At 34.9% G+C, this 13,537-nt stretch overlaps 1 protein-coding gene across 1 annotated transcript in view; it reads left to right on the forward strand.

Moving 5' to 3' along the window:
- The window catches only part of MEI4 (meiotic double-stranded break formation protein 4), a 215,012-nt gene that overhangs the window by 143,668 nt on the left and 57,807 nt on the right, over positions 1-13,537 (forward strand). The window lies entirely within an intron of this gene.

The following is a 13,537-nucleotide window of genomic DNA, read 5'->3' on the forward strand; positions in this document are numbered from 1 at the left end:
GTATTGGTATTATTAAAGCTCTTCAGGCATCCCAATTTGCAGCCAGGGTTGAAAACCCGTGCTCTCAGCTCTCTTATCTGTGCAAACTCTTACATCAATGCTGACAAACGTGTCTAAGGAACAGAAGTCATTCCTTTATTTTCATGTTGACACTGGTATATCATGTGTTCACTTTGCCAATTTTTAATACCATTACTGTTTCTGTGATAGAATGAAGCACAATTAAAGGAAATCAGAGACAGGAAGAAACGTTTGGGTAAAAAAGAAAAAATTTAATTAGAAAAATATGTATATAATTTTACATAATATTTCACCAATTGCTTACGTCTAAGTTCCCTACATTTAATAATATATTCCAAAAATACCATTTAATCTAATTGAATTCGGTGAGTGACATGATAAATCATCTAGATGACTACTAAATGGTAAACTCTCTTAAGTGCTCTGTTAGATTTTTTTAAGTAATTGTTACTGGTATTAAGGGGCTAAAAGTGCATTTGAGAAAGAAAGAAGACACATTTACTAAATGAAAAAAAACAGTGAAGTGCTAAAACACTTGCTGGTGTTTGTAGAAGCTCCAACATCAAGGAAGTGATCAAGGTAGGTTGCAGGTCCCTGAAAAGATGTCATGGAAAAGGAACAACTTGAAAAATGTATTTGAAAAGCAGAAGATAACAGAAAATAGAGGCACTGGCTGTACTTTTTAAAATGTGTGCCCAGCATTCTGAAAGTGCAAGGTAAGGTCATGGAATTTAAAAACAGGAAGCCTTGTGGGAAATGACTTGATGAAATTAGATTGCTTGTATGGAAAATAACGAAGTACAGACAAGAAATTTTTATTTACATATTCTCATTTAATTTTCACGAATCTCCATGAAGTAATTGTACCTTTTACCTAATATATAGATAAAGAAATAAAACCTTAGAGTGGTTAAGCAACTTGACCAAGATTGCAGAAAGAACATATGCTAAAGCCGTAATTCAAACCCAGGCATCTTGATTGTTAAGTCACTTGGGAAGAAGGATAACAATGGAACAATAACTACTTTATGGCAGGTGATAAATAGGGTATTAACATGCTTTACATAAATTTTCTCCATCAAGGAGACAAAGAAACTATTAGTTGGTAAGGAAACAATTAGTTGGTTTCCTTGTTTAAAGACAAGGAAACCATTAGTTGGTATTCTTATAGTATATGACAATATCCACTTTAGCCATTTTAAGCAGAAAGGATGCATGAGTAGCTATGGATTGTTGAGAGGGCTGAGGAAAGAAATTTCAGGCTGTACTTTCATGAATGACTCCCATAATCACACAGCAGAACTTGACTACCAAAGGAGTTGCTGCCTTTGCCATCATGACCAGGAAGCTTCTTAATAAATCAAGGAGATGCTGCTACAGTCACAGGTTCCAGAAAACAGTCCTGCCAGAATGTACAACAGACAAATGTGTGACCTGTGCTGTACCTGTCTCACTATGTGATTCAGTTTGAACTACAAAGTTTTTGTGAGTGAATTTGTTTCTAAACCAACTTTATATTCATAACCCTACCAGCAAGAGAGTATAGGAAATATAGTTTAACAAAATACAGAGGAGAAGGTTCAAGATGTCAAGATAGGAAGATCCTGAGCTTACCTCCTCTCATGGACACACCAGGCAATAACTACATATAGAGCAACTGTGTTGGAGAAGAAACTGAAGATTATCAGAACAACTTTAACACAGCTAAAGATATAAAGAAAAAGCCACATCAAGAAGAATAGGGGCAGAGAGGTAGTCTGGTTGGGACCCAGACCCCCAGCACACCATCCCACAAATGGGAGAGATATCACAGGTGTGGAGGTCCTTCCTGGAGTGAAGTTAAAGTCCACATTGAGCACCTCCTCCCTTCAAGGATATGTACCAAAAAGGTAAGTTCCCTTAATATCTGGCTTTGAAAATCAGTAGGGCTTAGCTTCAGGAGAGCTGGAGGCCTGTAGGATTGGCCTACAGACAATCTTACTCATTCTTGGACCCAACACAGAGGCAGCAGTTTGTAAAGTACCTGGGCCTTAAGTGAAGGACATTTATCGACTACTTTTAGGGCATGCTGAAGGGTCAGGGATCTGTAGGAACGTCCTCTGGGGACAGAAGTATTGGCAGGCACAATTTTTCTTATCCTTCTTCAGCCTAGTTGGCCCATGCCAGTTCTGAACACTCTCCATCAACCTTGATAGCACTGTGTGACCCACCCTGGTGTTCTGTGGCTGCCCTGACCAAACCCACCTACCCTGGCAGCTGTCCTTCCAACGTGGCTCCCACCCTGCCATACATGGTGGGCAGCCTTATCCAGGATCAGGACTCCTTCAAAGCAACTTCTGCCTCAGAGAAGGAAGGAAGAGCCCTACCCAGCAACAAATCCACAACACTTGCCGACAGGCATCCCAGCCAGCAACACCAAGAACTAAACCCACCCATCAGTATGCCCACAGCAGCTGCAGCTGGGACTCTTAACCAGCCACTGGGGACCACACACAGTCCACACAGACGACACCCACTGGAGTGCCTTATTCTGAAGAACAGGAAGTATTGCATTTCTGTGCCCCAAAGAATGCCTTGAACATCAGTACACTACTTTCAAAACCAGGAAGTATAGCTGACTACCTAAGACATAGAAACAAATGCAGAGAGCCAAGCAAAATGAGGAAACAGAGGAATATGTTCCAAATGAAAGAACAAGACAAAACCTCAGGGGAAAAAACTAAGTAAAATTAACATAAGCAGTCTCCATTTTATAAAGAGTTCAAAGTAAGAGTCACAAAGGTGCTCACTGAACTTGGGGGAAGAATGGATAAACACAGTGAAATCTTTAACAAAGAGACAAACAATATAAAAAGGAACCAATCAGGGCTGAAAAATGCAATAACTGAAATGAAAAATACACTAGATGGAATCAACAGCAGATTAGAGGATGGAAAAGAATGGACCAGCAATCTGAAAGACAGGGTAGTATAAATCATACAAACTGAACAACAAAATTTAAGAGACCACTTACTTCAATGGATAGATCATACAGACAGAAAATTAATCAGGAGGCAGAGGATCTAAATGACACTTTGGACCAGATGGACTTAATAGACATATACAGAACACACCATCCAAAACACATTATTTTCAGGTGCTCATGGAGCATTCTCCAGGACAGATCACATGTTAGGCCACAAAACAAATCTTAATAAATTTAAGAAGATTGAAGTTATATCAAACATCTTTTTTTTTTTTTTTACCAAAACAGTATGAAACGAAATCAATTTTAAGTAAAAGGTGAAAAAACACACCTGTGGATGTTAAACAACATACTACTAAACAACCAATGTGTCAATGAAGAAATTAAGAGGAAATAAAGTACATAGAGACAAATGACAATGGGAATGCAATGCTCTAAAATATTTAGGACAGTTTTAAGAGGCAAGTTCATAATGATACAGGCCTACCTCAAGAAATGAAAAAAAAATCTCAAAAAACAATGTTAACGTTACAGCTAAAGGAACTAGAAAAAGAAGAACCAAACAGCCAAAAAAGCCCAAAGTCAGTAGAAGGAAGGGAATAATAAAAATAAAAATAGAAATAAATTAAATAGATACAAAAGAAAACACAAGAGAAAACATCAATAAAACTAAGAGTTCATTTTTTAAAAGATAAAATTAGCAAACCTTAACCCAGATTCGTCAAGAAAAAGAGTGAGAGCTCAAATAAATAAAAACAGACAGAAGAGAAATTACAACCAGTACCACAGAAATACAAAGGGTCATAAGATAATACTATGAACAATTATATACCAACAATTTACACAAACTAGAAGAAATGCCTAAATTCCTAGAAACATACAATCTTCCAAGACTAAATCAGGAAGAAACAGAATATCTGAACAGACCAATTGTTAGTAACAAAACGAAACTAGTCATTAGAGCTCTCAACAAACAAAAGTCTAGGACCAGATAGCTTCACAGGTGAATTCTACCAAACATTTAAAGAAGAGTTAATACATATTCTCAAATTATTACAAAAATTGAGGAAGATGGAACACTTCTAAACTCATTTTACAAGGCCAGCATTACCCTGATACCAAAACCACAAAGACACATGAAAAAGAAAATTACAGGCCAATATTCCTAATGAACATAGATGCAAAAATCCTCAACAAAATGTTAGCAAACCAAACTCAACAATACATTAAAAATATCATACTCCATGGCCAACTGGGATTCATTCCAGGGATGCAAGGATGGTGTAACATCCACAAATCAATCAATGGGATACACCACATTAACAAACAAAGTATAAAAATCGTATCATCTCAATAGATGCAGAAAAAGCATTTGACAAAATTCATCATCATTTATGATTAAAAACTTTCAACAAAGGTAGGTGCAGAGGGAATGCATTGCAACATAATAAAGGCCATGTATGACAAACCACAGCTAACATACCTAAAGGTGAAAAGCTGAAAGCTACTAAGCTATTCCTCTAAGATCAGGAACAAGGATACCCATTATTCACTTCTTTCAACATACTGTAGGATGTTATATCTCTAGCAATTAGGCAAGAAAAGAAATAAAATACATCCAACTTAGAGCTGGAAAAGTAAAACTGTTGCTATTTGCAGATGACATGATATTATAGATAGAAAACCCTAAAGACTCTACCAAAAAACTATTAGAATGAATTCAGTAAAGTTGTAGGATACAAAATCAATAAACAAAAATCTGCTGTGTTTCTATATAATTATAATGAAGTATCAGAGAGAGAAATTAAGAAAACAATCTCATTTAAAAATTGCATCAAAAAGAATACAATATCAAGGAGTAAATTTAACCGAGGAGGTGAAAGACCAGTACACTGAAAATATAAGTCACTGGTGAAAGAAATTGAAAGTGACAGAAATAAATGGAAAGATATATTGTGTCCATAGGTTAGAAGAACTAATATTGTTAAAATATCCATACTACTCAAAGCAAACTGTAGACTCAATGGAATCCCTATCAGAATTCTAATGAATTTTTTCACAGAACTAGAATAAGTAATCATAAAATTTGTATGGAACCACAAAAGACCCCCAAAAGGCCAAAGTAGTCTCAAGAAATAAAAATATGTGAAGGTGTCACACTCCCAGATTTCAAACTGTACTAACAAAGCTATAATAATCAAAATAGTTATAGTACTTGTATAAAAAGCAACACATAGATCAATGGAACAGGATAGGGAGCCCAGAAATAAACTCACACTTATATGATCAATTAATCTACCACAAAGGAGACAAGAATATGCAATGGGGAAAAGACAGTCTCTTCAATAAATGGTGTTGAGAAAACTGGACAACTACATGCAAAATAATGAAGCTAGGGGCTCCTGTGTGGGTCAGTCAGTTAAGTGTCAGACTCTTGATTTCGGCTCAGGTCATGATCTCACAGTTCATGAGTTTGAGTTCTGTATTGGACTCTATGCTAACAACACAGAGCCTGCTTGGGATTCTCTGTCTCCTTTCACTCTGCCCCTCCCCAGCTTGTGCTCACTCTCCCTCTCAAAAATAAATAAATTAATAAAAATGAAACTAGATCTCTTTCTTACACCATACACAAAAATAAGCTCAAAATGGTTTAAAGACTTAAATGTAAGACCTGAAAAAATAAGCTTCTAAAAGAAAATATACGTATTTCTGCTTTGACATCAGTCTAAGAAGTTTTCTCTTGGATATGTCTCCTCATGCACAATAAAAGAAAAAATAAATGGTACGACATCAAACAAAAAGCTTGTGCACAGTGAAAGAAACCATTAACAAAATGAAAAAACAACCTACTGAATGGGAAAAGATACTTGTAAATGATATATTGGCTAAGGTGTTAATATCAAAAGAACTCCCACAACTCAATAGCAACAATAAAATACTCACTTAAAAATGGGCATAGGATCTGAATAAATATTTTTGCAAAAAAGGCATACAGATAGCCAACAACAACATGAAAAGAAACTCAGCATTACTAATCATTGGGGAAATGCAAATCAAAACCACAGTGAGATATCACCTCACACCTATCAGAATGGCTGGTATCAAAAAGATAAGAAATAACAGGTGTTGCTGAGAATATAAGCAGGGGACTCTCTCATACTGATGGTAAGAATATAAGTTGGTGCAACGCCTATGGATAGAAGTATCAAGGGTCTTCAAAAAATTAAAAATAGAATTACTGTATGAATAGCAGTGTCACTTCTGAGTATTTATTTGAACAAAATGATAACACTAATTTGAAAAGATATATATATCCCTGTGTTCATTGCAGCATTATTTACAATAGCCAAGATATGAACACCGCATATGTGTCAATTGATAAATGAATTGATAAGGAAGAGCTGGTATACACACAGCACACACAACGGAATATTGCTCAGCGGGAAAAAATAAAAGAATGAAATCTTGTCATTCGTGACAACAGGGAGGGTGGTAGAAGGTATCATGCTAAGTGAAACAAATGAGACAGATAAAATCATATAAGTATGATTTAACTTATATATGGAACCTAAAACAAAACAAATGGACAAACAAAACAAAAACAGACTCTTAGAGAACTGGCAGTTACCAGAATGAAGGGAGGTGAGAGGACAGGAAAAATGGGTGAAGGGGACTAAGAGATACAAACTTCCAGTTATGAAATAAATTTGTCATGGGAATGTAATGTATAACATAGAGAATATAGTCAATAATATTATAAATTTTATGTAGTAATAGATGGTAACTAGACCTATCATGATGATCATTTCCTAATGAAAAAAAATATCAAATCACTGTCTTGTTTATCTGAAATTAATATACCATTGTTTGTCTATTATAATTCAACTAAAAAAGATAATGTAGTTTATGCTTTTTCAGCTTTGTTACTCTAAAAAGATGACAGAATGGCTATTGATATAGTCAGTCCAGTATATAAGTCCATATATAAGGTTCAGAGATTCAGTAAGATTCTTTTAAGAGATGGAATCAGAGTAGGACACAGGGCAGAACACAGAACACAGGGCAAAGGGTGTGAATAGAGGGAAGCCATTTATTTGGGACTGTCAATACAATAAAGCTTCCACAAGCAGCAAAAGAGATAACCACTGTATATAAGTGGTGTTATCCAAAGGGACTTGAGGAGAAATTTAATGTGAAGGAGAGAGGAGAATCACTGGAAAAGTTAATACTGTAAAACTAAGAGATAAGAAAAATGATGTTGTTGAGAAGAATTAGGTAATCAGGAAGGAATGTTTATTCGTGAAGAGAATAAGTTTAGTTTAGATATATTGAATTTGAGGAAAAACTGAATTAATCTAAATGTAGGCACAGGGAAATATGAAATTAAAATTTGAAAGAAAGGAAAGGGGCATACCTAAAAATTTGGGAAATACCACAAATATATGGCAATCATGAAGTCAGAAAGAGAACAGGGTCTCAGAGAAAAGTAAGGTGGAATGGGAAAGAATATATGAACAAAGAAAAGAAGACAAGCTTTATTTCAATATGTATGTTAGATGGCTGTTAAATGTCAGACTTAAGTGGTTTAAAATATTTGTCAGGAGCCTCTGGGTGGCTCATCAGTTGAGCGTCCAACTCTTGATTTCAGCTCAGGTCGTGATCTTGAGATTCATGAGATGGAGCCCCATGTTGGGGCTTAGAGTGGAGCCTACTTGGGATTCTCTCTCTCCCTCTCTTTCTGCTCTACCCATGCTCATGTGAACACGTTCTCTCTCTCTCTCTCTCTCTCTTTCTCTGTGTCTCTCAAAATAAATGTAAAGTAAAATAAAATTGTTGTCAAATATACAGTAATATATATTTATTTCATATAATGTGGATTATGCAGAAAATCCATAAGTAAAAATATTAATGTTAATACCACACTACACATTTTATGTCTTTCCAGTTTTCTTTTTAACTCTTAAGAGTTTTTGGTCCCCAAAATATTTGTATCATACAGCACATAGTTTTGTATTCTGCTTTCTTGTGTAAAAGTATATCATTAACACTGTTCATGATTTTGATTGCCTAAAGTAATGTGATTTTTAGTGACTCAATAGTATTTTATGCTATTCACATTCTTCATTTATTTAGTCTTAACTGCATGCGACTCTTAACTGGTGATTTGCCCCCCAAACTTGCATATTAAGGTGATTTTTTAAAAAAGCATATCTCTTTTGGGGCGCCTGGGTGGCTCAGTCGGTTAAACGTCCGACTTCAGCTCAGGTCACGATCTTGTGGTATGTGAGTTCGAGCCCCGCGTCGGGCTTTGTGCTGACTGCTCAGAGCCTGGAGCCTGTTTCGGATTCTGTGTCTCCCTCTCTCTCTGCCCCTCCCCCATTCATGCTCTGTCTCCCTCTGTCTCAAAAATAAATAAACGTTAAAAAAAAATTAAAAAAAAAAAGCATATCTCTTTTTTTTGAAAAGCATAGCTATCAAAATACCTAATTATTTAAAACAAATATAATTTCTTGGAGGTTCTAAAAGAGAATGTGAGGGACTTCTGGGTGGCTCAGTTGGTTAACTGTCCAACTTTGGCTCAGGTCATGATCTCATGGTTTATAAGTTTTAGCCCAGTATGGAGTTGAACTGTTCAGGAGTACTGATGTAGGTATTATTTCTGGGTCATGGTCATGGAGAGAAGAAAATTGTGAAGAAGAGCTCGAGAAATTTACATAGAGGCTTTCTTGATTATTCGTTGACTACTAAGTTGCACCTGTGCAGGAAGACATTCCACAAGGCCAAAGAAGGAAAAACTGCTGAGAAAAGAACTACTGCCAAGAAGCTGTGAACTGAACAACACACAAGTGGTTGGGACCATCCACATTCTATCCAGCCATAATGGCAAGACCTTATTTAATACTCTGGGCGTTGAGTAGAGACCCTAAAAGTTTACAACTTAACCATATGGTAATGTATAGCCGTAGGATAAAAGCTATGGTAGAATGATTCTAACAAAGCTTAGAAACAAACTTTGAAAAGGATCTTGCTGATTCACAGCTAGTCGACAACATGATATCATTAATGTCTAGCATCCATTCAGAAATTTAAACATGTGAAGAAGAATGTATAACCCACAGCCATGAGAAAAAAAAATCAGTTAATTGAAATAGAACCAGAAAGGACAGAAATACTAGAATTGGCATACAGGTCCCAACAGCTCTTATAAATATGTTAGAAGAAAACATGAATAATAAGGGGAAAAACAGGAAATTTAAATATAAAAATAAGAGCAGTATATATTGATAAAGCTATTAAAAACATAACAGGTCAGTATAAATATGAAAAAAATCTTTGCCAGTAATCAATAATTTAGGTTAACATACACATTCCTTGAAAGATTAAAATTCCCAAAACTGGTAGTAGAAAACATAAATTACCCTATTCTAATTAAATATTGTATTTAAAATTATAAACCTTGCCACAAATACAACTCTAGTGCCAAATGTATTCTGCCATCATACATTTGAAGAAGAAATAATAGCACTCTTACACAAACTTTTTACAAGAGAGAGTAGGGAAGATTTCCTAACTCCTTATGAGATCAGCATTGCCTCAGTATCAAAAAGAAAGACATCACAAGAAAAACACAAACTCAGACCAGTATCTTCTATATTCATAGAAGTAAAAGCCTTACTGCATATTAGTAAACAGAATCCAGCAACATATAAAAAGAATAATACATGATGATCAGGTGGGATTTATCCCAGGAATTAAATGTTGTTTTCACATTCATAAAACAATGAATATAATCCACAGTATTAACAGACTTACCAAGAAAATTCATGTGATCTCAGTATATGCAGAAAAGGCACTTGGCAAAATTCACCACCCTTTTATGACTTAAAAAAACAAAAACAAAAACAAAACATATAAGAATAGAAGGAAAATTTCTAAACATGATCAAAGTTTTTTTCTATGAGAAACCTCCAGAAATACCCAGTGGTAAAAAAGACTGAATGTTTTTCTTCCAAAACTGTAAATCAGGTATGGATAGTCTCTCTCATCACTTCTATGTAGCACTGTGCTAGAGATCCCAGCCATTTCAGTTAGGCTAATGTACTTTTAGGAAGGACGAAGTAGAACTATATTTACAGTCAACATGATCAGGAATATAGAAAATCTTAGTTTACAGAAAGCTACCAAATAGATAATATTGAAATAGAACCACCCACATATGGTTAATGAATTTTAGACATAGCTAAGGTAATCCAATTGAGAAAGTATGGACCAAAAACAACTGAATAAGCAAAAGATTTGAACACAGAAAAGAAGATATTTTAATGGCCAATAAATACATGAATAACACACAATATCATCAGTCATCAGAGAAACGCACTGAACGAACACTGGCCAGAATGGCTAAAATTACAAAGACTAATACTAAATTTTGGTGGGGTTGCAGGAGCTCATAAATTGCTACTGGGAACGTAAAGCAGACTGGCAGTTTCTCAGAAAGTTAATTATACACTTACCATATGGCTGAGCAATTCAACAACTATGTTGACATAAACAGCTGTTCAGGAATGTACATAGCATTTTTAATTTTGAGTATCAATCTGGAAGTAACTCATATCTCCATTGACAGGAGAATCAATAAGCAAGTTATCTTCTACCTTTTCAGTAGAATACTGTAAAATGTATTGAATCAATGATACATACAACAGCATGGATGAACCTGAAAAATACTAGGCTAAGAAAAATAAGCCAGACGCAAAAGAATATACATGATATAATTAAATTTCTATGAAGTTCTAAAATTAGACAAAACTAATGTATGGTGAAAGATACTGCAGTAGTGGTTGACTTAGGGAGTGGGCCTGGGAGAGACTAGAAAGGGGCAAACAGGGTTGGGGTGTGTGTTTATGAGTGTATACAATTGTAACTATTTATCCAAATGTACACTGACAATCTGGGCATTCCATTGTGTGTGAATTATACCTCACTTAAAATATATGCTTTGAAATCTAAGTATTTTTTTATCTGAACCCCAAATAAATATAATGATATAATTTTTCTTACTGATTTTATACTGTATTTTTTAGCTCACTTTAAAGACTATTTTTTGTTCATATCATAATGAATGCTAACATGTCATCAAGAACTGTATGAAAACAGGGTTTTTTACATTTGTATTTAACTTGTAATTGACATACAGTGCAATATTGGTTTCAGGAGTAGAATTCAGAATGGATAAAGAAGATGTGGTGTGTATATACAATGGAATAGTATTACTCAGCCATCAAATCTTTCATTTCAAGAATGAAATCTTGCCATTTGTAACAATGTGGGTGAAGCTAGATAGAGTGTATTATGCTAAGCAAAATAAGTCAGTCAGAGAAAGACAAAACCATATGATTTCGCTCATATGTGGAGTTTCAGAAAAAGTTTTTAATGATGGAAAGCTTTGTAAATAATCACTAAGTCAAAAAGAACATATAGTACAATAATATAATACATATGGATCTGATTCAATCTCTAACGATGCAGGAGGGATCCTATTTTATAAAAATAAGTGAGAAATCTCATCATTTTTGCCATAAGTAATAATGTGGCTTTATGTGGCAAACACTGTTGTAAACATTTTCGACTTCTCCAAGGCTTTTATATATATTTTTTTGTTTGTTTACAGTAGATATTTACTAATTTTGATTTTTTGGCTATGTCACTTAATTCTCCCAACTACACTGTTAAGTAGTATTGCTGCCATTTTACAAAACAATTAGGACTAGAGGCTTTAAGTAACCAGTCCACGGTCACAGTAAGCACAGCACCAGGTTATTGGACTCAGGAAGTCTGACTCCAGAGTCTGGATGATGAACTATGCAGTATTTTCTGTTACTGACTGACCACCTTAATTCTTTATATTTAACTGACATTGTTTTATCTTTTAATTTGTCCTCTGCAACTCATATGTATATTGTTCCAGTTATTTCTTATATAAGTAAAATTATAGTAGATAATATATTTGTGTCAGTTTTAATATATTCTTCCATAATCAACTGAACCGGATGTTTGAGAAAGCAGGTTTGTATCCTCTATCTTATCATCCTTTTCCATAGCTATACTTATTTAAATGAAGTTTTCTTGGGTCTTGAAAAAATCATTTATATGATGCTAAGGATAACACTTTCCCAATATCTTGAGAGATGTGTATTTTGTATACACCTGTTTGGAGTATTTTCTTTATCAACGGATTAGAATTAAGAGTATTTATTTGTTTGGAGTGACAGAATTTTCTCATCACAGTTATTGTAGATTTACCATCTTGCAACACAATTACCTTGGCTTATATTTATTTTGAAAATGACTTTTAAAAAGTGGCTTCTGTAGGATTCCGTAGACTGCTGACATACTGAGTTTCTAAGGGCCTGAATTGTTTGGCTTTTCAAAACTGAGAACAAAATCAAGATATTGATTTTCATTTTTCAATCATTATGCCATTGGGACCTTGTGTTGGAGAGCTTTGTGAGCAACTCCTTTGAATGACTTTTTTCCTCTTCAAGCAGCTGTCATCTAGGAAAAGCCAGTCAGTAAACAAATAGTTACAAAGCATCCATGGGGTAAATATCTCCATCAAAAGCAACAGACATGGTTCTAGTAAATTTTCTGCTTTATTTATAAGAATTGTGTTAATAAGTTTACCGGTTTCTCTGGATATCTAGATGTTTTGTGATTTTCATAGAATTAGCCTTTACTAAATTTCATAGAATTAACCTTTTGGTCAGTCATTACTAAAATGTTATACTGCTGAAAGCTGATTTATCAATATATTTTATTTTTATTTTTCATTTTTTAACGTTTATTTATTATTGAGAGACAGTGAGAAACAGAGCATGAGCATGTGAGGGGCAAAGATAGAGGGAGACACAGAATCTGAAGCAGGCTCCAGGCTCTGAGCTGTCAGCACAGAGCCGGATGTGGGGCTTGAACTCACGAACCGTGAGATCATGACCCTAGCTTAACCGACTGAGCCACCCAGGTGCCCCAATATATTTTATTTTTAAATTTTAACAAAAGTAGAGTGTTTATGTGGAAAGGTGACATGGAAAAACAAGCACAACTATTGTTGCTAATGCTGCTGTAAACATCAGCATGCATGTGTCCCTTGAAATTATATTTTTTGTATTCCGTGGGTACATACATTTCCTTGGGTAAATACCTAGTAGTACAATTGCTAGATAGTAAGATAGTTCTATTTTTAACTTTTTGAAGAACCTCCATACTGTTTTCCACAATGGCTGTACCAGTTTTCATTCCTACCAACATGGTAAGAGTGTTCTCCTTTCTCTGAATCCTTGCCAACACCTGTTGTTTCTTGTGTTGTTAACTTTAGCCATTCTGACTGGTGGGCGGTGATATCTCATTGTAGTTTTTTATTTATATTTCTCTGATGATAAGTGATGTTGAGCACCTTTTCATGGGTCTTTGCCATCTGTATGTCTTCTTTGGGAAAGTATTCACATCTACTGCCCATTTTTTAACTGGATTATTTGTTTTTGGGTGTTGAAT

Source organism: Leopardus geoffroyi, chromosome B2 (assembly GCF_018350155.1).
Source record: "Leopardus geoffroyi isolate Oge1 chromosome B2, O.geoffroyi_Oge1_pat1.0, whole genome shotgun sequence".
Taxonomy (NCBI): Eukaryota; Metazoa; Chordata; class Mammalia; order Carnivora; family Felidae; genus Leopardus; species Leopardus geoffroyi.